This window comes from Schistocerca nitens, chromosome 4 (assembly GCF_023898315.1).
Source record: "Schistocerca nitens isolate TAMUIC-IGC-003100 chromosome 4, iqSchNite1.1, whole genome shotgun sequence".
NCBI classification, from domain to species: Eukaryota; Metazoa; Arthropoda; class Insecta; order Orthoptera; family Acrididae; genus Schistocerca; species Schistocerca nitens.
Genome location: NC_064617.1, coordinates 271026343 through 271049358, shown reverse-complemented (window position 1 = coordinate 271049358; position 23016 = coordinate 271026343). Strand labels below are relative to the sequence as shown.

At 45.9% G+C, this 23016-nt stretch overlaps 74 non-coding genes across 74 annotated transcripts; 24 read left to right on the top strand and 50 right to left on the bottom strand.

The window, feature by feature from the left end:
* Window positions 1-215: 215 nt before the first annotated feature.
* Window positions 216-287, bottom strand: Trnac-gca (transfer RNA cysteine (anticodon GCA)). The gene has a single exon. It is a non-coding gene; the product is annotated as a tRNA-Cys (tRNA).
* A 318-nt stretch (window positions 288-605) lies between these two features.
* Trnaw-cca (transfer RNA tryptophan (anticodon CCA)) lies at window positions 606-677 on the bottom strand. The gene has a single exon. It is a non-coding gene; the product is annotated as a tRNA-Trp (tRNA).
* Window positions 678-795: 118 nt separating this feature from the next.
* Trnaa-cgc (transfer RNA alanine (anticodon CGC)) lies at window positions 796-867 on the top strand. Its single transcript has one exon. It is a non-coding gene; the product is annotated as a tRNA-Ala (tRNA).
* Window positions 868-1142: 275 nt separating this feature from the next.
* Trnac-gca (transfer RNA cysteine (anticodon GCA)) lies at window positions 1143-1214 on the bottom strand. The gene has a single exon. It is a non-coding gene; the product is annotated as a tRNA-Cys (tRNA).
* A 318-nt stretch (window positions 1215-1532) lies between these two features.
* Trnaw-cca (transfer RNA tryptophan (anticodon CCA)) lies at window positions 1533-1604 on the bottom strand. Its single transcript has one exon. It is a non-coding gene; the product is annotated as a tRNA-Trp (tRNA).
* Window positions 1605-1722: 118 nt separating this feature from the next.
* Window positions 1723-1794, top strand: Trnaa-cgc (transfer RNA alanine (anticodon CGC)). The gene has a single exon. It is a non-coding gene; the product is annotated as a tRNA-Ala (tRNA).
* A 275-nt stretch (window positions 1795-2069) lies between these two features.
* Window positions 2070-2141, bottom strand: Trnac-gca (transfer RNA cysteine (anticodon GCA)). Its single transcript has one exon. It is a non-coding gene; the product is annotated as a tRNA-Cys (tRNA).
* Window positions 2142-2459: 318 nt separating this feature from the next.
* Trnaw-cca (transfer RNA tryptophan (anticodon CCA)) lies at window positions 2460-2531 on the bottom strand. Its single transcript has one exon. It is a non-coding gene; the product is annotated as a tRNA-Trp (tRNA).
* Window positions 2532-2649: 118 nt separating this feature from the next.
* Window positions 2650-2721, top strand: Trnaa-cgc (transfer RNA alanine (anticodon CGC)). The gene has a single exon. It is a non-coding gene; the product is annotated as a tRNA-Ala (tRNA).
* A 275-nt stretch (window positions 2722-2996) lies between these two features.
* On the bottom strand, window positions 2997-3068 carry Trnac-gca (transfer RNA cysteine (anticodon GCA)). Its single transcript has one exon. It is a non-coding gene; the product is annotated as a tRNA-Cys (tRNA).
* Window positions 3069-3386: 318 nt separating this feature from the next.
* Window positions 3387-3458, bottom strand: Trnaw-cca (transfer RNA tryptophan (anticodon CCA)). Its single transcript has one exon. It is a non-coding gene; the product is annotated as a tRNA-Trp (tRNA).
* A 118-nt stretch (window positions 3459-3576) lies between these two features.
* Window positions 3577-3648, top strand: Trnaa-cgc (transfer RNA alanine (anticodon CGC)). The gene has a single exon. It is a non-coding gene; the product is annotated as a tRNA-Ala (tRNA).
* Window positions 3649-3923: 275 nt separating this feature from the next.
* On the bottom strand, window positions 3924-3995 carry Trnac-gca (transfer RNA cysteine (anticodon GCA)). Its single transcript has one exon. It is a non-coding gene; the product is annotated as a tRNA-Cys (tRNA).
* A 318-nt stretch (window positions 3996-4313) lies between these two features.
* Trnaw-cca (transfer RNA tryptophan (anticodon CCA)) lies at window positions 4314-4385 on the bottom strand. The gene has a single exon. It is a non-coding gene; the product is annotated as a tRNA-Trp (tRNA).
* A 118-nt stretch (window positions 4386-4503) lies between these two features.
* Trnaa-cgc (transfer RNA alanine (anticodon CGC)) lies at window positions 4504-4575 on the top strand. The gene has a single exon. It is a non-coding gene; the product is annotated as a tRNA-Ala (tRNA).
* A 275-nt stretch (window positions 4576-4850) lies between these two features.
* On the bottom strand, window positions 4851-4922 carry Trnac-gca (transfer RNA cysteine (anticodon GCA)). Its single transcript has one exon. It is a non-coding gene; the product is annotated as a tRNA-Cys (tRNA).
* Window positions 4923-5240: 318 nt separating this feature from the next.
* On the bottom strand, window positions 5241-5312 carry Trnaw-cca (transfer RNA tryptophan (anticodon CCA)). The gene has a single exon. It is a non-coding gene; the product is annotated as a tRNA-Trp (tRNA).
* A 118-nt stretch (window positions 5313-5430) lies between these two features.
* Trnaa-cgc (transfer RNA alanine (anticodon CGC)) lies at window positions 5431-5502 on the top strand. Its single transcript has one exon. It is a non-coding gene; the product is annotated as a tRNA-Ala (tRNA).
* Window positions 5503-5777: 275 nt separating this feature from the next.
* Window positions 5778-5849, bottom strand: Trnac-gca (transfer RNA cysteine (anticodon GCA)). Its single transcript has one exon. It is a non-coding gene; the product is annotated as a tRNA-Cys (tRNA).
* A 318-nt stretch (window positions 5850-6167) lies between these two features.
* Window positions 6168-6239, bottom strand: Trnaw-cca (transfer RNA tryptophan (anticodon CCA)). Its single transcript has one exon. It is a non-coding gene; the product is annotated as a tRNA-Trp (tRNA).
* A 118-nt stretch (window positions 6240-6357) lies between these two features.
* Window positions 6358-6429, top strand: Trnaa-cgc (transfer RNA alanine (anticodon CGC)). Its single transcript has one exon. It is a non-coding gene; the product is annotated as a tRNA-Ala (tRNA).
* A 275-nt stretch (window positions 6430-6704) lies between these two features.
* On the bottom strand, window positions 6705-6776 carry Trnac-gca (transfer RNA cysteine (anticodon GCA)). The gene has a single exon. It is a non-coding gene; the product is annotated as a tRNA-Cys (tRNA).
* A 318-nt stretch (window positions 6777-7094) lies between these two features.
* Window positions 7095-7166, bottom strand: Trnaw-cca (transfer RNA tryptophan (anticodon CCA)). Its single transcript has one exon. It is a non-coding gene; the product is annotated as a tRNA-Trp (tRNA).
* Window positions 7167-7284: 118 nt separating this feature from the next.
* Trnaa-cgc (transfer RNA alanine (anticodon CGC)) lies at window positions 7285-7356 on the top strand. The gene has a single exon. It is a non-coding gene; the product is annotated as a tRNA-Ala (tRNA).
* Window positions 7357-7631: 275 nt separating this feature from the next.
* Trnac-gca (transfer RNA cysteine (anticodon GCA)) lies at window positions 7632-7703 on the bottom strand. Its single transcript has one exon. It is a non-coding gene; the product is annotated as a tRNA-Cys (tRNA).
* A 318-nt stretch (window positions 7704-8021) lies between these two features.
* On the bottom strand, window positions 8022-8093 carry Trnaw-cca (transfer RNA tryptophan (anticodon CCA)). Its single transcript has one exon. It is a non-coding gene; the product is annotated as a tRNA-Trp (tRNA).
* Window positions 8094-8211: 118 nt separating this feature from the next.
* Trnaa-cgc (transfer RNA alanine (anticodon CGC)) lies at window positions 8212-8283 on the top strand. The gene has a single exon. It is a non-coding gene; the product is annotated as a tRNA-Ala (tRNA).
* A 275-nt stretch (window positions 8284-8558) lies between these two features.
* On the bottom strand, window positions 8559-8630 carry Trnac-gca (transfer RNA cysteine (anticodon GCA)). The gene has a single exon. It is a non-coding gene; the product is annotated as a tRNA-Cys (tRNA).
* A 318-nt stretch (window positions 8631-8948) lies between these two features.
* On the bottom strand, window positions 8949-9020 carry Trnaw-cca (transfer RNA tryptophan (anticodon CCA)). Its single transcript has one exon. It is a non-coding gene; the product is annotated as a tRNA-Trp (tRNA).
* Window positions 9021-9138: 118 nt separating this feature from the next.
* On the top strand, window positions 9139-9210 carry Trnaa-cgc (transfer RNA alanine (anticodon CGC)). Its single transcript has one exon. It is a non-coding gene; the product is annotated as a tRNA-Ala (tRNA).
* A 275-nt stretch (window positions 9211-9485) lies between these two features.
* On the bottom strand, window positions 9486-9557 carry Trnac-gca (transfer RNA cysteine (anticodon GCA)). The gene has a single exon. It is a non-coding gene; the product is annotated as a tRNA-Cys (tRNA).
* A 318-nt stretch (window positions 9558-9875) lies between these two features.
* On the bottom strand, window positions 9876-9947 carry Trnaw-cca (transfer RNA tryptophan (anticodon CCA)). The gene has a single exon. It is a non-coding gene; the product is annotated as a tRNA-Trp (tRNA).
* Window positions 9948-10065: 118 nt separating this feature from the next.
* Trnaa-cgc (transfer RNA alanine (anticodon CGC)) lies at window positions 10066-10137 on the top strand. The gene has a single exon. It is a non-coding gene; the product is annotated as a tRNA-Ala (tRNA).
* Window positions 10138-10412: 275 nt separating this feature from the next.
* Window positions 10413-10484, bottom strand: Trnac-gca (transfer RNA cysteine (anticodon GCA)). The gene has a single exon. It is a non-coding gene; the product is annotated as a tRNA-Cys (tRNA).
* A 318-nt stretch (window positions 10485-10802) lies between these two features.
* On the bottom strand, window positions 10803-10874 carry Trnaw-cca (transfer RNA tryptophan (anticodon CCA)). Its single transcript has one exon. It is a non-coding gene; the product is annotated as a tRNA-Trp (tRNA).
* Window positions 10875-10992: 118 nt separating this feature from the next.
* On the top strand, window positions 10993-11064 carry Trnaa-cgc (transfer RNA alanine (anticodon CGC)). Its single transcript has one exon. It is a non-coding gene; the product is annotated as a tRNA-Ala (tRNA).
* Window positions 11065-11339: 275 nt separating this feature from the next.
* On the bottom strand, window positions 11340-11411 carry Trnac-gca (transfer RNA cysteine (anticodon GCA)). Its single transcript has one exon. It is a non-coding gene; the product is annotated as a tRNA-Cys (tRNA).
* A 318-nt stretch (window positions 11412-11729) lies between these two features.
* Window positions 11730-11801, bottom strand: Trnaw-cca (transfer RNA tryptophan (anticodon CCA)). The gene has a single exon. It is a non-coding gene; the product is annotated as a tRNA-Trp (tRNA).
* A 118-nt stretch (window positions 11802-11919) lies between these two features.
* On the top strand, window positions 11920-11991 carry Trnaa-cgc (transfer RNA alanine (anticodon CGC)). Its single transcript has one exon. It is a non-coding gene; the product is annotated as a tRNA-Ala (tRNA).
* Window positions 11992-12266: 275 nt separating this feature from the next.
* On the bottom strand, window positions 12267-12338 carry Trnac-gca (transfer RNA cysteine (anticodon GCA)). The gene has a single exon. It is a non-coding gene; the product is annotated as a tRNA-Cys (tRNA).
* A 318-nt stretch (window positions 12339-12656) lies between these two features.
* Window positions 12657-12728, bottom strand: Trnaw-cca (transfer RNA tryptophan (anticodon CCA)). Its single transcript has one exon. It is a non-coding gene; the product is annotated as a tRNA-Trp (tRNA).
* Window positions 12729-12846: 118 nt separating this feature from the next.
* Trnaa-cgc (transfer RNA alanine (anticodon CGC)) lies at window positions 12847-12918 on the top strand. Its single transcript has one exon. It is a non-coding gene; the product is annotated as a tRNA-Ala (tRNA).
* Window positions 12919-13193: 275 nt separating this feature from the next.
* Trnac-gca (transfer RNA cysteine (anticodon GCA)) lies at window positions 13194-13265 on the bottom strand. Its single transcript has one exon. It is a non-coding gene; the product is annotated as a tRNA-Cys (tRNA).
* Window positions 13266-13583: 318 nt separating this feature from the next.
* Window positions 13584-13655, bottom strand: Trnaw-cca (transfer RNA tryptophan (anticodon CCA)). The gene has a single exon. It is a non-coding gene; the product is annotated as a tRNA-Trp (tRNA).
* A 118-nt stretch (window positions 13656-13773) lies between these two features.
* On the top strand, window positions 13774-13845 carry Trnaa-cgc (transfer RNA alanine (anticodon CGC)). The gene has a single exon. It is a non-coding gene; the product is annotated as a tRNA-Ala (tRNA).
* Window positions 13846-14120: 275 nt separating this feature from the next.
* Trnac-gca (transfer RNA cysteine (anticodon GCA)) lies at window positions 14121-14192 on the bottom strand. Its single transcript has one exon. It is a non-coding gene; the product is annotated as a tRNA-Cys (tRNA).
* A 318-nt stretch (window positions 14193-14510) lies between these two features.
* On the bottom strand, window positions 14511-14582 carry Trnaw-cca (transfer RNA tryptophan (anticodon CCA)). Its single transcript has one exon. It is a non-coding gene; the product is annotated as a tRNA-Trp (tRNA).
* Window positions 14583-14700: 118 nt separating this feature from the next.
* Trnaa-cgc (transfer RNA alanine (anticodon CGC)) lies at window positions 14701-14772 on the top strand. Its single transcript has one exon. It is a non-coding gene; the product is annotated as a tRNA-Ala (tRNA).
* A 275-nt stretch (window positions 14773-15047) lies between these two features.
* Trnac-gca (transfer RNA cysteine (anticodon GCA)) lies at window positions 15048-15119 on the bottom strand. The gene has a single exon. It is a non-coding gene; the product is annotated as a tRNA-Cys (tRNA).
* Window positions 15120-15437: 318 nt separating this feature from the next.
* On the bottom strand, window positions 15438-15509 carry Trnaw-cca (transfer RNA tryptophan (anticodon CCA)). The gene has a single exon. It is a non-coding gene; the product is annotated as a tRNA-Trp (tRNA).
* A 118-nt stretch (window positions 15510-15627) lies between these two features.
* Trnaa-cgc (transfer RNA alanine (anticodon CGC)) lies at window positions 15628-15699 on the top strand. Its single transcript has one exon. It is a non-coding gene; the product is annotated as a tRNA-Ala (tRNA).
* Window positions 15700-15974: 275 nt separating this feature from the next.
* Trnac-gca (transfer RNA cysteine (anticodon GCA)) lies at window positions 15975-16046 on the bottom strand. Its single transcript has one exon. It is a non-coding gene; the product is annotated as a tRNA-Cys (tRNA).
* Window positions 16047-16364: 318 nt separating this feature from the next.
* Trnaw-cca (transfer RNA tryptophan (anticodon CCA)) lies at window positions 16365-16436 on the bottom strand. The gene has a single exon. It is a non-coding gene; the product is annotated as a tRNA-Trp (tRNA).
* A 118-nt stretch (window positions 16437-16554) lies between these two features.
* Window positions 16555-16626, top strand: Trnaa-cgc (transfer RNA alanine (anticodon CGC)). Its single transcript has one exon. It is a non-coding gene; the product is annotated as a tRNA-Ala (tRNA).
* Window positions 16627-16901: 275 nt separating this feature from the next.
* Trnac-gca (transfer RNA cysteine (anticodon GCA)) lies at window positions 16902-16973 on the bottom strand. The gene has a single exon. It is a non-coding gene; the product is annotated as a tRNA-Cys (tRNA).
* A 318-nt stretch (window positions 16974-17291) lies between these two features.
* On the bottom strand, window positions 17292-17363 carry Trnaw-cca (transfer RNA tryptophan (anticodon CCA)). Its single transcript has one exon. It is a non-coding gene; the product is annotated as a tRNA-Trp (tRNA).
* A 118-nt stretch (window positions 17364-17481) lies between these two features.
* On the top strand, window positions 17482-17553 carry Trnaa-cgc (transfer RNA alanine (anticodon CGC)). The gene has a single exon. It is a non-coding gene; the product is annotated as a tRNA-Ala (tRNA).
* Window positions 17554-17828: 275 nt separating this feature from the next.
* On the bottom strand, window positions 17829-17900 carry Trnac-gca (transfer RNA cysteine (anticodon GCA)). The gene has a single exon. It is a non-coding gene; the product is annotated as a tRNA-Cys (tRNA).
* A 318-nt stretch (window positions 17901-18218) lies between these two features.
* Window positions 18219-18290, bottom strand: Trnaw-cca (transfer RNA tryptophan (anticodon CCA)). Its single transcript has one exon. It is a non-coding gene; the product is annotated as a tRNA-Trp (tRNA).
* Window positions 18291-18408: 118 nt separating this feature from the next.
* Window positions 18409-18480, top strand: Trnaa-cgc (transfer RNA alanine (anticodon CGC)). Its single transcript has one exon. It is a non-coding gene; the product is annotated as a tRNA-Ala (tRNA).
* Window positions 18481-18755: 275 nt separating this feature from the next.
* On the bottom strand, window positions 18756-18827 carry Trnac-gca (transfer RNA cysteine (anticodon GCA)). The gene has a single exon. It is a non-coding gene; the product is annotated as a tRNA-Cys (tRNA).
* A 318-nt stretch (window positions 18828-19145) lies between these two features.
* On the bottom strand, window positions 19146-19217 carry Trnaw-cca (transfer RNA tryptophan (anticodon CCA)). Its single transcript has one exon. It is a non-coding gene; the product is annotated as a tRNA-Trp (tRNA).
* A 118-nt stretch (window positions 19218-19335) lies between these two features.
* On the top strand, window positions 19336-19407 carry Trnaa-cgc (transfer RNA alanine (anticodon CGC)). The gene has a single exon. It is a non-coding gene; the product is annotated as a tRNA-Ala (tRNA).
* Window positions 19408-19682: 275 nt separating this feature from the next.
* Window positions 19683-19754, bottom strand: Trnac-gca (transfer RNA cysteine (anticodon GCA)). The gene has a single exon. It is a non-coding gene; the product is annotated as a tRNA-Cys (tRNA).
* A 318-nt stretch (window positions 19755-20072) lies between these two features.
* On the bottom strand, window positions 20073-20144 carry Trnaw-cca (transfer RNA tryptophan (anticodon CCA)). Its single transcript has one exon. It is a non-coding gene; the product is annotated as a tRNA-Trp (tRNA).
* Window positions 20145-20262: 118 nt separating this feature from the next.
* Window positions 20263-20334, top strand: Trnaa-cgc (transfer RNA alanine (anticodon CGC)). Its single transcript has one exon. It is a non-coding gene; the product is annotated as a tRNA-Ala (tRNA).
* Window positions 20335-20609: 275 nt separating this feature from the next.
* Window positions 20610-20681, bottom strand: Trnac-gca (transfer RNA cysteine (anticodon GCA)). Its single transcript has one exon. It is a non-coding gene; the product is annotated as a tRNA-Cys (tRNA).
* A 318-nt stretch (window positions 20682-20999) lies between these two features.
* Window positions 21000-21071, bottom strand: Trnaw-cca (transfer RNA tryptophan (anticodon CCA)). The gene has a single exon. It is a non-coding gene; the product is annotated as a tRNA-Trp (tRNA).
* A 118-nt stretch (window positions 21072-21189) lies between these two features.
* Window positions 21190-21261, top strand: Trnaa-cgc (transfer RNA alanine (anticodon CGC)). Its single transcript has one exon. It is a non-coding gene; the product is annotated as a tRNA-Ala (tRNA).
* Window positions 21262-21536: 275 nt separating this feature from the next.
* Window positions 21537-21608, bottom strand: Trnac-gca (transfer RNA cysteine (anticodon GCA)). The gene has a single exon. It is a non-coding gene; the product is annotated as a tRNA-Cys (tRNA).
* A 318-nt stretch (window positions 21609-21926) lies between these two features.
* Trnaw-cca (transfer RNA tryptophan (anticodon CCA)) lies at window positions 21927-21998 on the bottom strand. The gene has a single exon. It is a non-coding gene; the product is annotated as a tRNA-Trp (tRNA).
* A 118-nt stretch (window positions 21999-22116) lies between these two features.
* Trnaa-cgc (transfer RNA alanine (anticodon CGC)) lies at window positions 22117-22188 on the top strand. The gene has a single exon. It is a non-coding gene; the product is annotated as a tRNA-Ala (tRNA).
* A 275-nt stretch (window positions 22189-22463) lies between these two features.
* Trnac-gca (transfer RNA cysteine (anticodon GCA)) lies at window positions 22464-22535 on the bottom strand. The gene has a single exon. It is a non-coding gene; the product is annotated as a tRNA-Cys (tRNA).
* A 318-nt stretch (window positions 22536-22853) lies between these two features.
* Trnaw-cca (transfer RNA tryptophan (anticodon CCA)) lies at window positions 22854-22925 on the bottom strand. The gene has a single exon. It is a non-coding gene; the product is annotated as a tRNA-Trp (tRNA).
* Between the last annotated feature and the right edge of the window lie 91 nt (window positions 22926-23016).

The window sequence follows — 23016 nt, the reverse complement described above, 5'->3', positions numbered from 1 at the left end:
ATTCAGTGTACAAGATTCTTCCCCCAAGCAAGTGGATTTCGTACAGTTGGACCGCATGGCGGGAGGACGATGACCTGCAAGAGCCTGGGCTGCGATCCCCCCATTGAAATGTTGCTCCAAAGCCTTCGGTATGGCGTGCGGAGTGCATCTGAAACATGTTATTTGCAACTCACCGCGACAACCGTCATTTGTTTTTTCGAGATACTGAAAAATGAAGGGGGCACCCGGGATTGAACCGGGGACCTCTCGATATGCAGTCGAATGCTCTACGACTGAGCTATACCCCCTTTCACGATCTTTCTATTCCCATAACTTAAGGAAAAATATTATACTCTGCCTGGCTAAAGACGTCTAATCGAGCAAAATATTGCGTAATCATTATCTCTCAGTTATATATTAGCGTTAAACGATATAAATATCAAAAATACTAGACAGTTCGCGCCTGGAGAAAGTGTGAGTCGGCGCCTACACTTTAATGTCAGAACGCGAAAATTGCACTAGTAGCTTTTTTCAAGCAAGTTCTGTTCGTCCGTTCTCTGTAATCGTTTGGTATCTGATTAAACTGACATACTCGCCTATGGCTTTCGTAAACGAAAATTTCACTGTGACCCCGACGTGATTTGAACACGCAACCTTCTGATCTGGAGTCAGACGCGCTACCGTTGCGCCACGGAGTCGACGCTGCTGAGGTCTTGTCATGAATAGGTTCCTCGAACACTTACTGTACCGTTCAAACCTAAGAAATAATGACAGTAGGATCCACGAGAGACTCGTCCCAGATGTAGTTGCTCTGGCGGGGGTGTAACTCAGTGGTAGAGTGTCTGCTTCGCATGCAGAAAGTCCTGGGTTCAAATCCCAGCTCCTCCAATTTTTGTTTCTCCGTGCAGCAGTACACGAAAACTTTTGCCTATCACCATATTCTATAAAATTCAGTGTACAAGATTCTTCCCCCAAGCAAGTGGATTTCGTACAGTTCGACCGCATGGCGGGAGGACGATGACCTGCAAGAGCCTGGGCTGCGATCCCCCCATTGAAATGTTGCTCCAAAGCCTTCGGTATGGCGTGCGGAGTGCATCTGAAACATGTTATTTGCAACTCACCGCGACAACCGTCATTTGTTTTTTCGAGATACTGAAAAATGAAGGGGGCACCCGGGATTGAACCGGGGACCTCTCGATCTGCAGTCGAATGCTCTACGACTGAGCTATACCCCCTTTCACGATCTTTCTATTCCCATAACTTAAGGAAAAATATTATACTCTGCCTGGCTAAAGACGTCTAATCGAGCAAAATATTGCGTAATCATTATCTCTCAGTTATATATTAGCGTTAAACGATATAAATATCAAAAATACTAGACAGTTCGCGCCTGGAGAAAGTGTGAGTCGGCGCCTACACTTTAATGTCAGAACGCGAAAATTGCACTAGTAGCTTTTTTCAAGCAAGTTCTGTTCGTCCGTTCTCTGTAATCGTTTGGTATCTGATTAAACTGACATACTCGCCTATGGCTTTCGTAAACGAAAATTTCACTGTGACCCCGACGTGATTTGAACACGCAACCTTCTGATCTGGAGTCAGACGCGCTACCGTTGCGCCACGGAGTCGACGCTGCTGAGGTCTTGTCATGAATAGGTTCCTCGAACACTTACTGTACCGTTCAAACCTAAGAAATAATGACAGTAGGATCCACGAGAGACTCGTCCCAGATGTAGTTGCTCTGGCGGGGGTGTAACTCAGTGGTAGAGTGTCTGCTTCGCATGCAGAAAGTCCTGGGTTCAAATCCCAGCTCCTCCAATTTTTGTTTCTCCGTGCAGCAGTACACGAAAACTTTTGCCTATCACCATATTCTATAAAATTCAGTGTACAAGATTCTTCCCCCAAGCAAGTGGATTTCGTACAGTTCGACCGCATGGCGGGAGGACGATGACCTGCAAGAGCCTGGGCTGCGATCCCCCCATTGAAATGTTGCTCCAAAGCCTTCGGTATGGCGTGCGGAGTGCATCTGAAACATGTTATTTGCAACTCACCGCGACAACCGTCATTTGTTTTTTCGAGATACTGAAAAATGAAGGGGGCACCCGGGATTGAACCGGGGACCTCTCGATCTGCAGTCGAATGCTCTACGACTGAGCTATACCCCCTTTCACGATCTTTCTATTCCCATAACTTAAGGAAAAATATTATACTCTGCCTGGCTAAAGACGTCTAATCGAGCAAAATATTGCGTAATCATTATCTCTCAGTTATATATTAGCGTTAAACGATATAAATATCAAAAATACTAGACAGTTCGCGCCTGGAGAAAGTGTGAGTCGGCGCCTACACTTTAATGTCAGAACGCGAAAATTGCACTAGTAGCTTTTTTCAAGCAAGTTCTGTTCGTCCGTTCTCTGTAATCGTTTGGTATCTGATTAAACTGACATACTCGCCTATGGCTTTCGTAAACGAAAATTTCACTGTGACCCCGACGTGATTTGAACACGCAACCTTCTGATCTGGAGTCAGACGCGCTACCGTTGCGCCACGGAGTCGACGCTGCTGAGGTCTTGTCATGAATAGGTTCCTCGAACACTTACTGTACCGTTCAAACCTAAGAAATAATGACAGTAGGATCCACGAGAGACTCGTCCCAGATGTAGTTGCTCTGGCGGGGGTGTAACTCAGTGGTAGAGTGTCTGCTTCGCATGCAGAAAGTCCTGGGTTCAAATCCCAGCTCCTCCAATTTTTGTTTCTCCGTGCAGCAGTACACGAAAACTTTTGCCTATCACCATATTCTATAAAATTCAGTGTACAAGATTCTTCCCCCAAGCAAGTGGATTTCGTACAGTTCGACCGCATGGCGGGAGGACGATGACCTGCAAGAGCCTGGGCTGCGATCCCCCCATTGAAATGTTGCTCCAAAGCCTTCGGTATGGCGTGCGGAGTGCATCTGAAACATGTTATTTGCAACTCACCGCGACAACCGTCATTTGTTTTTTCGAGATACTGAAAAATGAAGGGGGCACCCGGGATTGAACCGGGGACCTCTCGATCTGCAGTCGAATGCTCTACGACTGAGCTATACCCCCTTTCACGATCTTTCTATTCCCATAACTTAAGGAAAAATATTATACTCTGCCTGGCTAAAGACGTCTAATCGAGCAAAATATTGCGTAATCATTATCTCTCAGTTATATATTAGCGTTAAACGATATAAATATCAAAAATACTAGACAGTTCGCGCCTGGAGAAAGTGTGAGTCGGCGCCTACACTTTAATGTCAGAACGCGAAAATTGCACTAGTAGCTTTTTTCAAGCAAGTTCTGTTCGTCCGTTCTCTGTAATCGTTTGGTATCTGATTAAACTGACATACTCGCCTATGGCTTTCGTAAACGAAAATTTCACTGTGACCCCGACGTGATTTGAACACGCAACCTTCTGATCTGGAGTCAGACGCGCTACCGTTGCGCCACGGAGTCGACGCTGCTGAGGTCTTGTCATGAATAGGTTCCTCGAACACTTACTGTACCGTTCAAACCTAAGAAATAATGACAGTAGGATCCACGAGAGACTCGTCCCAGATGTAGTTGCTCTGGCGGGGGTGTAACTCAGTGGTAGAGTGTCTGCTTCGCATGCAGAAAGTCCTGGGTTCAAATCCCAGCTCCTCCAATTTTTGTTTCTCCGTGCAGCAGTACACGAAAACTTTTGCCTATCACCATATTCTATAAAATTCAGTGTACAAGATTCTTCCCCCAAGCAAGTGGATTTCGTACAGTTCGACCGCATGGCGGGAGGACGATGACCTGCAAGAGCCTGGGCTGCGATCCCCCCATTGAAATGTTGCTCCAAAGCCTTCGGTATGGCGTGCGGAGTGCATCTGAAACATGTTATTTGCAACTCACCGCGACAACCGTCATTTGTTTTTTCGAGATACTGAAAAATGAAGGGGGCACCCGGGATTGAACCGGGGACCTCTCGATCTGCAGTCGAATGCTCTACGACTGAGCTATACCCCCTTTCACGATCTTTCTATTCCCATAACTTAAGGAAAAATATTATACTCTGCCTGGCTAAAGACGTCTAATCGAGCAAAATATTGCGTAATCATTATCTCTCAGTTATATATTAGCGTTAAACGATATAAATATCAAAAATACTAGACAGTTCGCGCCTGGAGAAAGTGTGAGTCGGCGCCTACACTTTAATGTCAGAACGCGAAAATTGCACTAGTAGCTTTTTTCAAGCAAGTTCTGTTCGTCCGTTCTCTGTAATCGTTTGGTATCTGATTAAACTGACATACTCGCCTATGGCTTTCGTAAACGAAAATTTCACTGTGACCCCGACGTGATTTGAACACGCAACCTTCTGATCTGGAGTCAGACGCGCTACCGTTGCGCCACGGAGTCGACGCTGCTGAGGTCTTGTCATGAATAGGTTCCTCCAACACTTACTGTACCGTTCAAACCTAAGAAATAATGACAGTAGGATCCACGAGAGACTCGTCCCAGATGTAGTTGCTCTGGCGGGGGTGTAACTCAGTGGTAGAGTGTCTGCTTCGCATGCAGAAAGTCCTGGGTTCAAATCCCAGCTCCTCCAATTTTTGTTTCTCCGTGCAGCAGTACACGAAAACTTTTGCCTATCACCATATTCTATAAAATTCAGTGTACAAGATTCTTCCCCCAAGCAAGTGGATTTCGTACAGTTCGACCGCATGGCGGGAGGACGATGACCTGCAAGAGCCTGGGCTGCGATCCCCCCATTGAAATGTTGCTCCAAAGCCTTCGGTATGGCGTGCGGAGTGCATCTGAAACATGTTATTTGCAACTCACCGCGACAACCGTCATTTGTTTTTTCGAGATACTGAAAAATGAAGGGGGCACCCGGGATTGAACCGGGGACCTCTCGATCTGCAGTCGAATGCTCTACGACTGAGCTATACCCCCTTTCACGATCTTTCTATTCCCATAACTTAAGGAAAAATATTATACTCTGCCTGGCTAAAGACGTCTAATCGAGCAAAATATTGCGTAATCATTATCTCTCAGTTATATATTAGCGTTAAACGATATAAATATCAAAAATACTAGACAGTTCGCGCCTGGAGAAAGTGTGAGTCGGCGCCTACACTTTAATGTCAGAACGCGAAAATTGCACTAGTAGCTTTTTTCAAGCAAGTTCTGTTCGTCCGTTCTCTGTAATCGTTTGGTATCTGATTAAACTGACATACTCGCCTATGGCTTTCGTAAACGAAAATTTCACTGTGACCCCGACGTGATTTGAACACGCAACCTTCTGATCTGGAGTCAGACGCGCTACCGTTGCGCCACGGAGTCGACGCTGCTGAGGTCTTGTCATGAATAGGTTCCTCGAACACTTACTGTACCGTTCAAACCTAAGAAATAATGACAGTAGGATCCACGAGAGACTCGTCCCAGATGTAGTTGCTCTGGCGGGGGTGTAACTCAGTGGTAGAGTGTCTGCTTCGCATGCAGAAAGTCCTGGGTTCAAATCCCAGCTCCTCCAATTTTTGTTTCTCCGTGCAGCAGTACACGAAAACTTTTGCCTATCACCATATTCTATAAAATTCAGTGTACAAGATTCTTCCCCCAAGCAAGTGGATTTCGTACAGTTCGACCGCATGGCGGGAGGACGATGACCTGCAAGAGCCTGGGCTGCGATCCCCCCATTGAAATGTTGCTCCAAAGCCTTCGGTATGGCGTGCGGAGTGCATCTGAAACATGTTATTTGCAACTCACCGCGACAACCGTCATTTGTTTTTTCGAGATACTGAAAAATGAAGGGGGCACCCGGGATTGAACCGGGGACCTCTCGATCTGCAGTCGAATGCTCTACGACTGAGCTATACCCCCTTTCACGATCTTTCTATTCCCATAACTTAAGGAAAAATATTATACTCTGCCTGGCTAAAGACGTCTAATCGAGCAAAATATTGCGTAATCATTATCTCTCAGTTATATATTAGCGTTAAACGATATAAATATCAAAAATACTAGACAGTTCGCGCCTGGAGAAAGTGTGAGTCGGCGCCTACACTTTAATGTCAGAACGCGAAAATTGCACTAGTAGCTTTTTTCAAGCAAGTTCTGTTCGTCCGTTCTCTGTAATCGTTTGGTATCTGATTAAACTGACATACTCGCCTATGGCTTTCGTAAACGAAAATTTCACTGTGACCCCGACGTGATTTGAACACGCAACCTTCTGATCTGGAGTCAGACGCGCTACCGTTGCGCCACGGAGTCGACGCTGCTGAGGTCTTGTCATGAATAGGTTCCTCGAACACTTACTGTACCGTTCAAACCTAAGAAATAATGACAGTAGGATCCACGAGAGACTCGTCCCAGATGTAGTTGCTCTGGCGGGGGTGTAACTCAGTGGTAGAGTGTCTGCTTCGCATGCAGAAAGTCCTGGGTTCAAATCCCAGCTCCTCCAATTTTTGTTTCTCCGTGCAGCAGTACACGAAAACTTTTGCCTATCACCATATTCTATAAAATTCAGTGTACAAGATTCTTCCCCCAAGCAAGTGGATTTCGTACAGTTCGACCGCATGGCGGGAGGACGATGACCTGCAAGAGCCTGGGCTGCGATCCCCCCATTGAAATGTTGCTCCAAAGCCTTCGGTATGGCGTGCGGAGTGCATCTGAAACATGTTATTTGCAACTCACCGCGACAACCGTCATTTGTTTTTTCGAGATACTGAAAAATGAAGGGGGCACCCGGGATTGAACCGGGGACCTCTCGATCTGCAGTCGAATGCTCTACGACTGAGCTATACCCCCTTTCACGATCTTTCTATTCCCATAACTTAAGGAAAAATATTATACTCTGCCTGGCTAAAGACGTCTAATCGAGCAAAATATTGCGTAATCATTATCTCTCAGTTATATATTAGCGTTAAACGATATAAATATCAAAAATACTAGACAGTTCGCGCCTGGAGAAAGTGTGAGTCGGCGCCTACACTTTAATGTCAGAACGCGAAAATTGCACTAGTAGCTTTTTTCAAGCAAGTTCTGTTCGTCCGTTCTCTGTAATCGTTTGGTATCTGATTAAACTGACATACTCGCCTATGGCTTTCGTAAACGAAAATTTCACTGTGACCCCGACGTGATTTGAACACGCAACCTTCTGATCTGGAGTCAGACGCGCTACCGTTGCGCCACGGAGTCGACGCTGCTGAGGTCTTGTCATGAATAGGTTCCTCGAACACTTACTGTACCGTTCAAACCTAAGAAATAATGACAGTAGGATCCACGAGAGACTCGTCCCAGATGTAGTTGCTCTGGCGGGGGTGTAACTCAGTGGTAGAGTGTCTGCTTCGCATGCAGAAAGTCCTGGGTTCAAATCCCAGCTCCTCCAATTTTTGTTTCTCCGTGCAGCAGTACACGAAAACTTTTGCCTATCACCATATTCTATAAAATTCAGTGTACAAGATTCTTCCCCCAAGCAAGTGGATTTCGTACAGTTCGACCGCATGGCGGGAGGACGATGACCTGCAAGAGCCTGGGCTGCGATCCCCCCATTGAAATGTTGCTCCAAAGCCTTCGGTATGGCGTGCGGAGTGCATCTGAAACATGTTATTTGCAACTCACCGCGACAACCGTCATTTGTTTTTTCGAGATACTGAAAAATGAAGGGGGCACCCGGGATTGAACCGGGGACCTCTCGATCTGCAGTCGAATGCTCTACGACTGAGCTATACCCCCTTTCACGATCTTTCTATTCCCATAACTTAAGGAAAAATATTATACTCTGCCTGGCTAAAGACGTCTAATCGAGCAAAATATTGCGTAATCATTATCTCTCAGTTATATATTAGCGTTAAACGATATAAATATCAAAAATACTAGACAGTTCGCGCCTGGAGAAAGTGTGAGTCGGCGCCTACACTTTAATGTCAGAACGCGAAAATTGCACTAGTAGCTTTTTTCAAGCAAGTTCTGTTCGTCCGTTCTCTGTAATCGTTTGGTATCTGATTAAACTGACATACTCGCCTATGGCTTTCGTAAACGAAAATTTCACTGTGACCCCGACGTGATTTGAACACGCAACCTTCTGATCTGGAGTCAGACGCGCTACCGTTGCGCCACGGAGTCGACGCTGCTGAGGTCTTGTCATGAATAGGTTCCTCGAACACTTACTGTACCGTTCAAACCTAAGAAATAATGACAGTAGGATCCACGAGAGACTCGTCCCAGATGTAGTTGCTCTGGCGGGGGTGTAACTCAGTGGTAGAGTGTCTGCTTCGCATGCAGAAAGTCCTGGGTTCAAATCCCAGCTCCTCCAATTTTTGTTTCTCCGTGCAGCAGTACACGAAAACTTTTGCCTATCACCATATTCTATAAAATTCAGTGTACAAGATTCTTCCCCCAAGCAAGTGGATTTCGTACAGTTCGACCGCATGGCGGGAGGACGATGACCTGCAAGAGCCTGGGCTGCGATCCCCCCATTGAAATGTTGCTCCAAAGCCTTCGGTATGGCGTGCGGAGTGCATCTGAAACATGTTATTTGCAACTCACCGCGACAACCGTCATTTGTTTTTTCGAGATACTGAAAAATGAAGGGGGCACCCGGGATTGAACCGGGGACCTCTCGATCTGCAGTCGAATGCTCTACGACTGAGCTATACCCCCTTTCACGATCTTTCTATTCCCATAACTTAAGGAAAAATATTATACTCTGCCTGGCTAAAGACGTCTAATCGAGCAAAATATTGCGTAATCATTATCTCTCAGTTATATATTAGCGTTAAACGATATAAATATCAAAAATACTAGACAGTTCGCGCCTGGAGAAAGTGTGAGTCGGCGCCTACACTTTAATGTCAGAACGCGAAAATTGCACTAGTAGCTTTTTTCAAGCAAGTTCTGTTCGTCCGTTCTCTGTAATCGTTTGGTATCTGATTAAACTGACATACTCGCCTATGGCTTTCGTAAACGAAAATTTCACTGTGACCCCGACGTGATTTGAACACGCAACCTTCTGATCTGGAGTCAGACGCGCTACCGTTGCGCCACGGAGTCGACGCTGCTGAGGTCTTGTCATGAATAGGTTCCTCGAACACTTACTGTACCGTTCAAACCTAAGAAATAATGACAGTAGGATCCACGAGAGACTCGTCCCAGATGTAGTTGCTCTGGCGGGGGTGTAACTCAGTGGTAGAGTGTCTGCTTCGCATGCAGAAAGTCCTGGGTTCAAATCCCAGCTCCTCCAATTTTTGTTTCTCCGTGCAGCAGTACACGAAAACTTTTGCCTATCACCATATTCTATAAAATTCAGTGTACAAGATTCTTCCCCCAAGCAAGTGGATTTCGTACAGTTCGACCGCATGGCGGGAGGACGATGACCTGCAAGAGCCTGGGCTGCGATCCCCCCATTGAAATGTTGCTCCAAAGCCTTCGGTATGGCGTGCGGAGTGCATCTGAAACATGTTATTTGCAACTCACCGCGACAACCGTCATTTGTTTTTTCGAGATACTGAAAAATGAAGGGGGCACCCGGGATTGAACCGGGGACCTCTCGATCTGCAGTCGAATGCTCTACGACTGAGCTATACCCCCTTTCACGATCTTTCTATTCCCATAACTTAAGGAAAAATATTATACTCTGCCTGGCTAAAGACGTCTAATCGAGCAAAATATTGCGTAATCATTATCTCTCAGTTATATATTAGCGTTAAACGATATAAATATCAAAAATACTAGACAGTTCGCGCCTGGAGAAAGTGTGAGTCGGCGCCTACACTTTAATGTCAGAACGCGAAAATTGCACTAGTAGCTTTTTTCAAGCAAGTTCTGTTCGTCCGTTCTCTGTAATCGTTTGGTATCTGATTAAACTGACATACTCGCCTATGGCTTTCGTAAACGAAAATTTCACTGTGACCCCGACGTGATTTGAACACGCAACCTTCTGATCTGGAGTCAGACGCGCTACCGTTGCGCCACGGAGTCGACGCTGCTGAGGTCTTGTCATGAATAGGTTCCTCGAACACTTACTGTACCGTTCAAACCTAAGAAATAATGACAGTAGGATCCACGAGAGACTCGTCCCAGATGTAGTTGCTCTGGCGGGGGTGTAACTCAGTGGTAGAGTGTCTGCTTCGCATGCAGAAAGTCCTGGGTTCAAATCCCAGCTCCTCCAATTTTTGTTTCTCCGTGCAGCAGTACACGAAAACTTTTGCCTATCACCATATTCTATAAAATTCAGTGTACAAGATTCTTCCCCCAAGCAAGTGGATTTCGTACAGTTCGACCGCATGGCGGGAGGACGATGACCTGCAAGAGCCTGGGCTGCGATCCCCCCATTGAAATGTTGCTCCAAAGCCTTCGGTATGGCGTGCGGAGTGCATCTGAAACATGTTATTTGCAACTCACCGCGACAACCGTCATTTGTTTTTTCGAGATACTGAAAAATGAAGGGGGCACCCGGGATTGAACCGGGGACCTCTCGATCTGCAGTCGAATGCTCTACGACTGAGCTATACCCCCTTTCACGATCTTTCTATTCCCATAACTTAAGGAAAAATATTATACTCTGCCTGGCTAAAGACGTCTAATCGAGCAAAATATTGCGTAATCATTATCTCTCAGTTATATATTAGCGTTAAACGATATAAATATCAAAAATACTAGACAGTTCGCGCCTGGAGAAAGTGTGAGTCGGCGCCTACACTTTAATGTCAGAACGCGAAAATTGCACTAGTAGCTTTTTTCAAGCAAGTTCTGTTCGTCCGTTCTCTGTAATCGTTTGGTATCTGATTAAACTGACATACTCGCCTATGGCTTTCGTAAACGAAAATTTCACTGTGACCCCGACGTGATTTGAACACGCAACCTTCTGATCTGGAGTCAGACGCGCTACCGTTGCGCCACGGAGTCGACGCTGCTGAGGTCTTGTCATGAATAGGTTCCTCGAACACTTACTGTACCGTTCAAACCTAAGAAATAATGACAGTAGGATCCACGAGAGACTCGTCCCAGATGTAGTTGCTCTGGCGGGGGTGTAACTCAGTGGTAGAGTGTCTGCTTCGCATGCAGAAAGTCCTGGGTTCAAATCCCAGCTCCTCCAATTTTTGTTTCTCCGTGCAGCAGTACACGAAAACTTTTGCCTATCACCATATTCTATAAAATTCAGTGTACAAGATTCTTCCCCCAAGCAAGTGGATTTCGTACAGTTCGACCGCATGGCGGGAGGACGATGACCTGCAAGAGCCTGGGCTGCGATCCCCCCATTGAAATGTTGCTCCAAAGCCTTCGGTATGGCGTGCGGAGTGCATCTGAAACATGTTATTTGCAACTCACCGCGACAACCGTCATTTGTTTTTTCGAGATACTGAAAAATGAAGGGGGCACCCGGGATTGAACCGGGGACCTCTCGATCTGCAGTCGAATGCTCTACGACTGAGCTATACCCCCTTTCACGATCTTTCTATTCCCATAACTTAAGGAAAAATATTATACTCTGCCTGGCTAAAGACGTCTAATCGAGCAAAATATTGCGTAATCATTATCTCTCAGTTATATATTAGCGTTAAACGATATAAATATCAAAAATACTAGACAGTTCGCGCCTGGAGAAAGTGTGAGTCGGCGCCTACACTTTAATGTCAGAACGCGAAAATTGCACTAGTAGCTTTTTTCAAGCAAGTTCTGTTCGTCCGTTCTCTGTAATCGTTTGGTATCTGATTAAACTGACATACTCGCCTATGGCTTTCGTAAACGAAAATTTCACTGTGACCCCGACGTGATTTGAACACGCAACCTTCTGATCTGGAGTCAGACGCGCTACCGTTGCGCCACGGAGTCGACGCTGCTGAGGTCTTGTCATGAATAGGTTCCTCGAACACTTACTGTACCGTTCAAACCTAAGAAATAATGACAGTAGGATCCACGAGAGACTCGTCCCAGATGTAGTTGCTCTGGCGGGGGTGTAACTCAGTGGTAGAGTGTCTGCTTCGCATGCAGAAAGTCCTGGGTTCAAATCCCAGCTCCTCCAATTTTTGTTTCTCCGTGCAGCAGTACACGAAAACTTTTGCCTATCACCATATTCTATAAAATTCAGTGTACAAGATTCTTCCCCCAAGCAAGTGGATTTCGTACAGTTCGACCGCATGGCGGGAGGACGATGACCTGCAAGAGCCTGGGCTGCGATCCCCCCATTGAAATGTTGCTCCAAAGCCTTCGGTATGGCGTGCGGAGTGCATCTGAAACATGTTATTTGCAACTCACCGCGACAACCGTCATTTGTTTTTTCGAGATACTGAAAAATGAAGGGGGCACCCGGGATTGAACCGGGGACCTCTCGATCTGCAGTCGAATGCTCTACGACTGAGCTATACCCCCTTTCACGATCTTTCTATTCCCATAACTTAAGGAAAAATATTATACTCTGCCTGGCTAAAGACGTCTAATCGAGCAAAATATTGCGTAATCATTATCTCTCAGTTATATATTAGCGTTAAACGATATAAATATCAAAAATACTAGACAGTTTGCGCCTGGAGAAAGTGTGAGTCGGCGCCTACACTTTAATGTCAGAACGCGAAAATTGCACTAGTAGCTTTTTTCAAGCAAGTTCTGTTCGTCCGTTCTCTGTAATCGTTTGGTATCTGATTAAACTGACATACTCGCCTATGGCTTTCGTAAACGAAAATTTCACTGTGACCCCGACGTGATTTGAACACGCAACCTTCTGATCTGGAGTCAGACGCGCTACCGTTGCGCCACGGAGTCGACGCTGCTGAGGTCTTGTCATGAATAGGTTCCTCGAACACTTACTGTACCGTTCAAACCTAAGAAATAATGACAGTAGGATCCACGAGAGACTCGTCCCAGATGTAGTTGCTCTGGCGGGGGTGTAACTCAGTGGTAGAGTGTCTGCTTCGCATGCAGAAAGTCCTGGGTTCAAATCCCATCTCCTCCAATTTTTGTTTCTCCGTGCAGCAGTACACGAAAACTTTTGCCTATCACCATATTCTATAAAATTCAGTGTACAAGATTCTTCCCCCAAGCAAGTGGATTTCGTACAGTTCGACCGCATGGCGGGAGGACGATGACCTGCAAGAGCCTGGGCTGCGATCCCCCCATTGAAATGTTGCTCCAAAGCCTTCGGTATGGCGTGCGGAGTGCATCTGAAACATGTTATTTGCAACTCACCGCGACAACCGTCATTTGTTTTTTCGAGATACTGAAAAATGAAGGGGGCACCCGGGATTGAACCGGGGACCTCTCGATCTGCAGTCGAATGCTCTACGACTGAGCTATACCCCCTTTCACGATCTTTCTATTCCCATAACTTAAGGAAAAATATTATACTCTGCCTGGCTAAAGACGTCTAATCGAGCAAAATATTGCGTAATCATTATCTCTCAGTTATATATTAGCGTTAAACGATATAAATATCAAAAATACTAGACAGTTCGCGCCTGGAGAAAGTGTGAGTCGGCGCCTACACTTTAATGTCAGAACGCGAAAATTGCACTAGTAGCTTTTTTCAAGCAAGTTCTGTTCGTCCGTTCTCTGTAATCGTTTGGTATCTGATTAAACTGACATACTCGCCTATGGCTTTCGTAAACGAAAATTTCACTGTGACCCCGACGTGATTTGAACACGCAACCTTCTGATCTGGAGTCAGACGCGCTACCGTTGCGCCACGGAGTCGACGCTGCTGAGGTCTTGTCATGAATAGGTTCCTCGAACACTTACTGTACCGTTCAAACCTAAGAAATAATGACAGTAGGATCCACGAGAGACTCGTCCCAGATGTAGTTGCTCTGGCGGGGGTGTAACTCAGTGGTAGAGTGTCTGCTTCGCATGCAGAAAGTCCTGGGTTCAAATCCCAGCTCCTCCAATTTTTGTTTCTCCGTGCAGCAGTACACGAAAACTTTTGCCTATCACCATATTCTATAAAATTCAGTGTACAAGATTCTTCCCCCAAGCAAGTGGATTTCGTACAGTTCGACCGCATGGCGGGAGGACGATGACCTGCAAGAGCCTGGGCTGCGATCCCCCCATTGAAATGTTGCTCCAAAGCCTTCGGTATGGCGTGCGGAGTGCATCTGAAACATGTTATTTGCAACTCACCGCGACAACCGTCATTTGTTTTTTCGAGATACTGAAAAATGAAGGGGGCACCCGGGATTGAACCGGGGACCTCTCGATCTGCAGTCGAATGCTCTACGACTGAGCTATACCCCCTTTCACGATCTTTCTATTCCCATAACTTAAGGAAAAATATTATACTCTGCCTGGCTAAAGACGTCTAATCGAGCAAAATATTGCGTAATCATTATCTCTCAGTTATATATTAGCGTTAAACGATATAAATATCAAAAATACTAGACAGTTCGCGCCTGGAGAAAGTGTGAGTCGGCGCCTACACTTTAATGTCAGAACGCGAAAATTGCACTAGTAGCTTTTTTCAAGCAAGTTCTGTTCGTCCGTTCTCTGTAATCGTTTGGTATCTGATTAAACTGACATACTCGCCTATGGCTTTCGTAAACGAAAATTTCACTGTGACCCCGACGTGATTTGAACACGCAACCTTCTGATCTGGAGTCAGACGCGCTACCGTTGCGCCACGGAGTCGACGCTGCTGAGGTCTTGTCATGAATAGGTTCCTCGAACACTTACTGTACCGTTCAAACCTAAGAAATAATGACAGTAGGATCCACGAGAGACTCGTCCCAGATGTAGTTGCTCTGGCGGGGGTGTAACTCAGTGGTAGAGTGTCTGCTTCGCATGCAGAAAGTCCTGGGTTCAAATCCCAGCTCCTCCAATTTTTGTTTCTCCGTGCAGCAGTACACGAAAACTTTTGCCTATCACCATATTCTATAAAATTCAGTGTACAAGATTCTTCCCCCAAGCAAGTGGATTTCGTACAGTTCGACCGCATGGCGGGAGGACGATGACCTGCAAGAGCCTGGGCTGCGATCCCCCCATTGAAATGTTGCTCCAAAGCCTTCGGTATGGCGTGCGGAGTGCATCTGAAACATGTTATTTGCAACTCACCGCGACAACCGTCATTTGTTTTTTCGAGATACTGAAAAATGAAGGGGGCACCCGGGATTGAACCGGGGACCTCTCGATCTGCAGTCGAATGCTCTACGACTGAGCTATACCCCCTTTCACGATCTTTCTATTCCCATAACTTAAGGAAAAATATTATACTCTGCCTGGCTAAAGACGTCTAATCGAGCAAAATATTGCGTAATCATTATCTCTCAGTTATATATTAGCGTTAAACGATATAAATATCAAAAATACTAGACAGTTCGCGCCTGGAGAAAGTGTGAGTCGGCGCCTACACTTTAATGTCAGAACGCGAAAATTGCACTAGTAGCTTTTTTCAAGCAAGTTCTGTTCGTCCGTTCTCTGTAATCGTTTGGTATCTGATTAAACTGACATACTCGCCTATGGCTTTCGTAAACGAAAATTTCACTGTGACCCCGACGTGATTTGAACACGCAACCTTCTGATCTGGAGTCAGACGCGCTACCGTTGCGCCACGGAGTCGACGCTGCTGAGGTCTTGTCATGAATAGGTTCCTCGAACACTTACTGTACCGTTCAAACCTAAGAAATAATGACAGTAGGATCCACGAGAGACTCGTCCCAGATGTAGTTGCTCTGGCGGGGGTGTAACTCAGTGGTAGAGTGTCTGCTTCGCATGCAGAAAGTCCTGGGTTCAAATCCCAGCTCCTCCAATTTTTGTTTCTCCGTGCAGCAGTACACGAAAACTTTTGCCTATCACCATATTCTATAAAATTCAGTGTACAAGATTCTTCCCCCAAGCAAGTGGATTTCGTACAGTTCGACCGCATGGCGGGAGGACGATGACCTGCAAGAGCCTGGGCTGCGATCCCCCCATTGAAATGTTGCTCCAAAGCCTTCGGTATGGCGTGCGGAGTGCATCTGAAACATGTTATTTGCAACTCACCGCGACAACCGTCATTTGTTTTTTCGAGATACTGAAAAATGAAGGGGGCACCCGGGATTGAACCGGGGACCTCTCGATCTGCAGTCGAATGCTCTACGACTGAGCTATACCCCCTTTCACGATCTTTCTATTCCCATAACTTAAGGAAAAATATTATACTCTGCCTGGCTAAAGACGTCTAATCGAGCAAAATATTGCGTAATCATTATCTCTCAGTTATATATTAGCGTTAAACGATATAAATATCAAAAATACTAGACAGTTCGCGCCTGGAGAAAGTGTGAGTCGGCGCCTACACTTTAATGTCAGAACGCGAAAATTGCACTAGTAGCTTTTTTCAAGCAAGTTCTGTTCGTCCGTTCTCTGTAATCGTTTGGTATCTGATTAAACTGACATACTCGCCTATGGCTTTCGTAAACGAAAATTTCACTGTGACCCCGACGTGATTTGAACACGCAACCTTCTGATCTGGAGTCAGACGCGCTACCGTTGCGCCACGGAGTCGACGCTGCTGAGGTCTTGTCATGAATAGGTTCCTCGAACACTTACTGTACCGTTCAAACCTAAGAAATAATGACAGTAGGATCCACGAGAGACTCGTCCCAGATGTAGTTGCTCTGGCGGGGGTGTAACTCAGTGGTAGAGTGTCTGCTTCGCATGCAGAAAGTCCTGGGTTCAAATCCCAGCTCCTCCAATTTTTGTTTCTCCGTGCAGCAGTACACGAAAACTTTTGCCTATCACCATATTCTATAAAATTCAGTGTACAAGATTCTTCCCCCAAGCAAGTGGATTTCGTACAGTTCGACCGCATGGCGGGAGGACGATGACCTGCAAGAGCCTGGGCTGCGATCCCCCCATTGAAATGTTGCTCCAAAGCCTTCGGTATGGCGTGCGGAGTGCATCTGAAACATGTTATTTGCAACTCACCGCGACAACCGTCATTTGTTTTTTCGAGATACTGAAAAATGAAGGGGGCACCCGGGATTGAACCGGGGACCTCTCGATCTGCAGTCGAATGCTCTACGACTGAGCTATACCCCCTTTCACGATCTTTCTATTCCCATAACTTAAGGAAAAATATTATACTCTGCCTGGCTAAAGACGTCTAATCGAGCAAAATATTGCGTAATCATTATCTCTCAGTTATATATTAGCGTTAAACGATATAAATATCAAAAATACTAGACAGTTCGCGCCTGGAGAAAGTGTGAGTCGGCGCCTACACTTTAATGTCAGAACGCGAAAATTGCACTAGTAGCTTTTTTCAAGCAAGTTCTGTTCGTCCGTTCTCTGTAATCGTTTGGTATCTGATTAAACTGACATACTCGCCTATGGCTTTCGTAAACGAAAATTTCACTGTGACCCCGACGTGATTTGAACACGCAACCTTCTGATCTGGAGTCAGACGCGCTACCGTTGCGCCACGGAGTCGACGCTGCTGAGGTCTTGTCATGAATAGGTTCCTCCAACACTTACTGTACCGTTCAAACCTAAGAAATAATGACAGTAGGATCCACGAGAGACTCGTCCCAGATGTAGTTGCTCTGGCGGGGGTGTAACTCAGTGGTAGAGTGTCTGCTTCGCATGCAGAAAGTCCTGGGTTCAAATCCCAGCTCCTCCAATTTTTGTTTCTCCGTGCAGCAGTACACGAAAACTTTTGCCTATCACCATATTCTATAAAATTCAGTGTACAAGATTCTTCCCCCAAGCAAGTGGATTTCGTACAGTTCGACCGCATGGCGGGAGGACGATGACCTGCAAGAGCCTGGGCTGCGATCCCCCCATTGAAATGTTGCTCCAAAGCCTTCGGTATGGCGTGCGGAGTGCATCTGAAACATGTTATTTGCAACTCACCGCGACAACCGTCATTTGTTTTTTCGAGATACTGAAAAATGAAGGGGGCACCCGGGATTGAACCGGGGACCTCTCGATCTGCAGTCGAATGCTCTACGACTGAGCTATACCCCCTTTCACGATCTTTCTATTCCCATAACTTAAGGAAAAATATTATACTCTGCCTGGCTAAAGACGTCTAATCGAGCAAAATATTGCGTAATCATTATCTCTCAGTTATATATTAGCGTTAAACGATATAAATATCAAAAATACTAGACAGTTCGCGCCTGGAGAAAGTGTGAGTCGGCGCCTACACTTTAATGTCAGAACGCGAAAATTGCACTAGTAGCTTTTTTCAAGCAAGTTCTGTTCGTCCGTTCTCTGTAATCGTTTGGTATCTGATTAAACTGACATACTCGCCTATGGCTTTCGTAAACGAAAATTTCACTGTGACCCCGACGTGATTTGAACACGCAACCTTCTGATCTGGAGTCAGACGCGCTACCGTTGCGCCACGGAGTCGACGCTGCTGAGGTCTTGTCATGAATAGGTTCCTCGAACACTTACTGTACCGTTCAAACCTAAGAAATAATGACAGTAGGATCCACGAGAGACTCGTCCCAGATGTAGTTGCTCTGGCGGGGGTGTAACTCAGTGGTAGAGTGTCTGCTTCGCATGCAGAAAGTCCTGGGTTCAAATCCCAGCTCCTCCAATTTTTGTTTCTCCGTGCAGCAGTACACGAAAACTTTTGCCTATCACCATATTCTATAAAATTCAGTGTACAAGATTCTTCCCCCAAGCAAGTGGATTTCGTACAGTTCGACCGCATGGCGGGAGGACGATGACCTGCAAGAGCCTGGGCTGCGATCCCCCCATTGAAATGTTGCTCCAAAGCCTTCGGTATGGCGTGCGGAGTGCATCTGAAACATGTTATTTGCAACTCACCGCGACAACCGTCATTTGTTTTTTCGAGATACTGAAAAATGAAGGGGGCACCCGGGATTGAACCGGGGACCTCTCGATCTGCAGTCGAATGCTCTACGACTGAGCTATACCCCCTTTCACGATCTTTCTATTCCCATAACTTAAGGAAAAATATTATACTCTGCCTGGCTAAAGACGTCTAATCGAGCAAAATATTGCGTAATCATTATCTCTCAGTTATATATTAGCGTTAAACGATATAAATATCAAAAATACTAGACAGTTCGCGCCTGGAGAAAGTGTGAGTCGGCGCCTACACTTTAATGTCAGAACGCGAAAATTGCACTAGTAGCTTTTTTCAAGCAAGTTCTGTTCGTCCGTTCTCTGTAATCGTTTGGTATCTGATTAAACTGACATACTCGCCTATGGCTTTCGTAAACGAAAATTTCACTGTGACCCCGACGTGATTTGAACACGCAACCTTCTGATCTGGAGTCAGACGCGCTACCGTTGCGCCACGGAGTCGACGCTGCTGAGGTCTTGTCATGAATAGGTTCCTCGAACACTTACTGTACCGTTCAAACCTAAGAAATAATGACAGTAGGATCCACGAGAGACTCGTCCCAGATGTAGTTGCTCTGGCGGGGGTGTAACTCAGTGGTAGAGTGTCTGCTTCGCATGCAGAAAGTCCTGGGTTCAAATCCCAGCTCCTCCAATTTTTGTTTCTCCGTGCAGCAGTACACGAAAACTTTTGCCTATCACCATATTCTATAAAATTCAGTGTACAAGATTCTTCCCCCAAGCAAGTGGATTTCGTACAGTTCGACCGCATGGCGGGAGGACGATGACCTGCAAGAGCCTGGGCTGCGATCCCCCCATTGAAATGTTGCTCCAAAGCCTTCGGTATGGCGTGCGGAGTGCATCTGAAACATGTTATTTGCAACTCACCGCGACAACCGTCATTTGTTTTTTCGAGATACTGAAAAATGAAGGGGGCACCCGGGATTGAACCGGGGACCTCTCGATCTGCAGTCGAATGCTCTACGACTGAGCTATACCCCCTTTCACGATCTTTCTATTCCCATAACTTAAGGAAAAATATTATACTCTGCCTGGCTAAAGACGTCTAATCGAGCAAAATATTGCGTAATCATTATCTCTCAGTTATATATTAGCGTTAAACGATATAAATATCAAAAATACTAGACAGTTCGCGCCTGGAGAAAGTGTGAGTCGGCGCCTACACTTTAATGTCAGAACGCGAAAATTGCACTAGTAGCTTTTTTCAAGCAAGTTCTGTTCGTCCGTTCTCTGTAATCGTTTGGTATCTGATTAAACTGACATACTCGCCTATGGCTTTCGTAAACGAAAATTTCACTGTGACCCCGACGTGATTTGAACACGCAACCTTCTGATCTGGAGTCAGACGCGCTACCGTTGCGCCACGGAGTCGACGCTGCTGAGGTCTTGTCATGAATAGGTTCCTCGAACACTTACTGTACCGTTCAAACCTAAGAAATAATGACAGTAGGATCCACGAGAGACTCGTCCCAGATGTAGTTGCTCTGGCGGGGGTGTAACTCAGTGGTAGAGTGTCTGCTTCGCATGCAGAAAGTCCTGGGTTCAAATCCCAGCTCCTCCAATTTTTGTTTCTCCGTGCAGCAGTACACGAAAACTTTTGCCTATCACCATATTCTATAAAATTCAGTGTACAAGATTCTTCCCCCAAGCAAGTGGATTTCGTACAGTTCGACCGCATGGCGGGAGGACGATGACCTGCAAGAGCCTGGGCTGCGATCCCCCCATTGAAATGTTGCTCCAAAGCCTTCGGTATGGCGTGCGGAGTGCATCTGAAACATGTTATTTGCAACTCACCGCGACAACCGTCATTTGTTTTTTCGAGATACTGAAAAATGAAGGGGGCACCCGGGATTGAACCGGGGACCTCTCGATCTGCAGTCGAATGCTCTACGACTGAGCTATACCCCCTTTCACGATCTTTCTATTCCCATAACTTAAGGAAAAATATTATACTCTGCCTGGCTAAAGACGTCTAATCGAGCAAAATATTGCGTAATCATTATCTCTCAGTTATATATTAGCGTTAAACGATATAAATATCAAAAATACTAGACAGTTCGCGCCTGGAGAAAGTGTGAGTCGGCGCCTACACTTTAATGTCAGAACGCGAAAATTGCACTAGTAGCTTTTTTCAAGCAAGTTCTGTTCGTCCGTTCTCTGTAATCGTTTGGTATCTGATTAAACTGACATACTCGCCTATGGCTTTCGTAAACGAAAATTTCACTGTGACCCCGACGTGATTTGAACACGCAACCTTCTGATCTGGAGTCAGACGCGCTACCGTTGCGCCACGGAGTCGACGCTGCTGAGGTCTTGTCATGAATAGGTTCCTCGAACACTTACTGTACCGTTCAAACCTAAGAAATAATGACAGTAGGATCCACGAGAGACTCGTCCCAGATGTAGTTGCTCTGGCGGGGGTGTAACTCAGTGGTAGAGTGTCTGCTTCGCATGCAGAAAGTCCTGGGTTCAAATCCCAGCTCCTCCAATTTTTGTTTCTCCGTGCAGCAGTACACGAAAACTTTTGCCTATCACCATATTCTATAAAATTCAGTGTACAAGATTCTTCCCCCAAGCAAGTGGATTTCGTACAGTTCGACCGCATGGCGGGAGGACGATGACCTGCAAGAGCCTGGGCTGCGATCCCCCCATTGAAATGTTGCTCCAAAGCCTTCGGTATGGCGTGCGGAGTGCATCTGAAACATGTTATTTGCAACTCACCGCGACAACCGTCATTTGTTTTTTCGAGATACTGAAAAATGAAGGGGGCACCCGGGATTGAACCGGGGACCTCTCGATCTGCAGTCGAATGCTCTACGACTGAGCTATACCCCCTTTCACGATCTTTCTATTCCCATAACTTAAGGAAAAATATTATACTCTGCCTGGCTAAAGACGTCTAATCGAGCAAAATATTGCGTAATCATTATCTCTCAGTTATATATTAGCGTTAAACGATATAAATATCAAAAATACTAGACAGTTCGCGCCTGGAGAAAGTGTGAGTCGGCGCCTACACTTTAATGTCAGAACGCGAAAATTGCACTAGTAGCTTTTTTCAAGCAAGTTCTGTTCGTCCGTTCTCTGTAATCGTTTGGTATCTGATTAAACTGACATACTCGCCTATGGCTTTCGTAAACGAAAATTTCACTGTGACCCCGACGTGATTTGAACACGCAACCTTCTGATCTGGAGTCAGACGCGCTACCGTTGCGCCACGGAGTCGACGCTGCTGAGGTCTTGTCATGAATAGGTTCCTCGAACACTTACTGTACCGTTCAAACCTAAGAAATAATGACAGTAGGATCCACGAGAGACTCGTCCCAGATGTAGTTGCTCTGGCGGGGGTGTAACTCAGTGGTAGAGTGTCTGCTTCGCATGCAGAAAGTCCTGGGTTCAAATCCCAGCTCCTCCAATTTTTGTTTCTCCGTGCAGCAGTACACGAAAACTTTTGCCTATCACCATATTCTATAAAATTCAGTGTACAAGATTCTTCCCCCAAGCAAGTGGATTTCGTACAGTTCGACCGCATGGCGGGAGGACGATGACCTGCAAGAGCCTGGGCTGCGATCCCCCCATTGAAATGTTGCTCCAAAGCCTTCGGTATGGCGTGCGGAGTGCATCTGAAACATGTTATTTGCAACTCACCGCGACAACCGTCATTTGTTTTTTCGAGATACTGAAAAATGAAGGGGGCACCCGGGATTGAACCGGGGACCTCTCGATCTGCAGTCGAATGCTCTACGACTGAGCTATACCCCCTTTCACGATCTTTCTATTCCCATAACTTAAGGAAAAATATTATACTCTGCCTGGCTAAAGACGTCTAATCGAGCAAAATATTGCGTAATCATTATCTCTCAGTTATATATTAGCGTTAAACGATATAAATATCAAAAATACTAGACAGTTCGCGCCTGGAGAAAGTGTGAGTCGGCGCCTACACTTTAATGTCAGAACGCGAAAATTGCACTAGTAGCTTTTTTCAAGCAAGTTCTGTTCGTCCGTTCTCTGTAATCGTTTGGTATCTGATTAAACTGACATACTCGCCTATGGCTTTCGTAAACGAAAATTTCACTGTGACCCCGACGTGATTTGAACACGCAACCTTCTGATCTGGAGTCAGACGCGCTACCGTTGCGCCACGGAGTCGACGCTGCTGAGGTCTTGTCATGAATAGGTTCCTCGAACACTTACTGTACCGTTCAAACCTAAGAAATAATGACAGTAGGATCCACGAGAG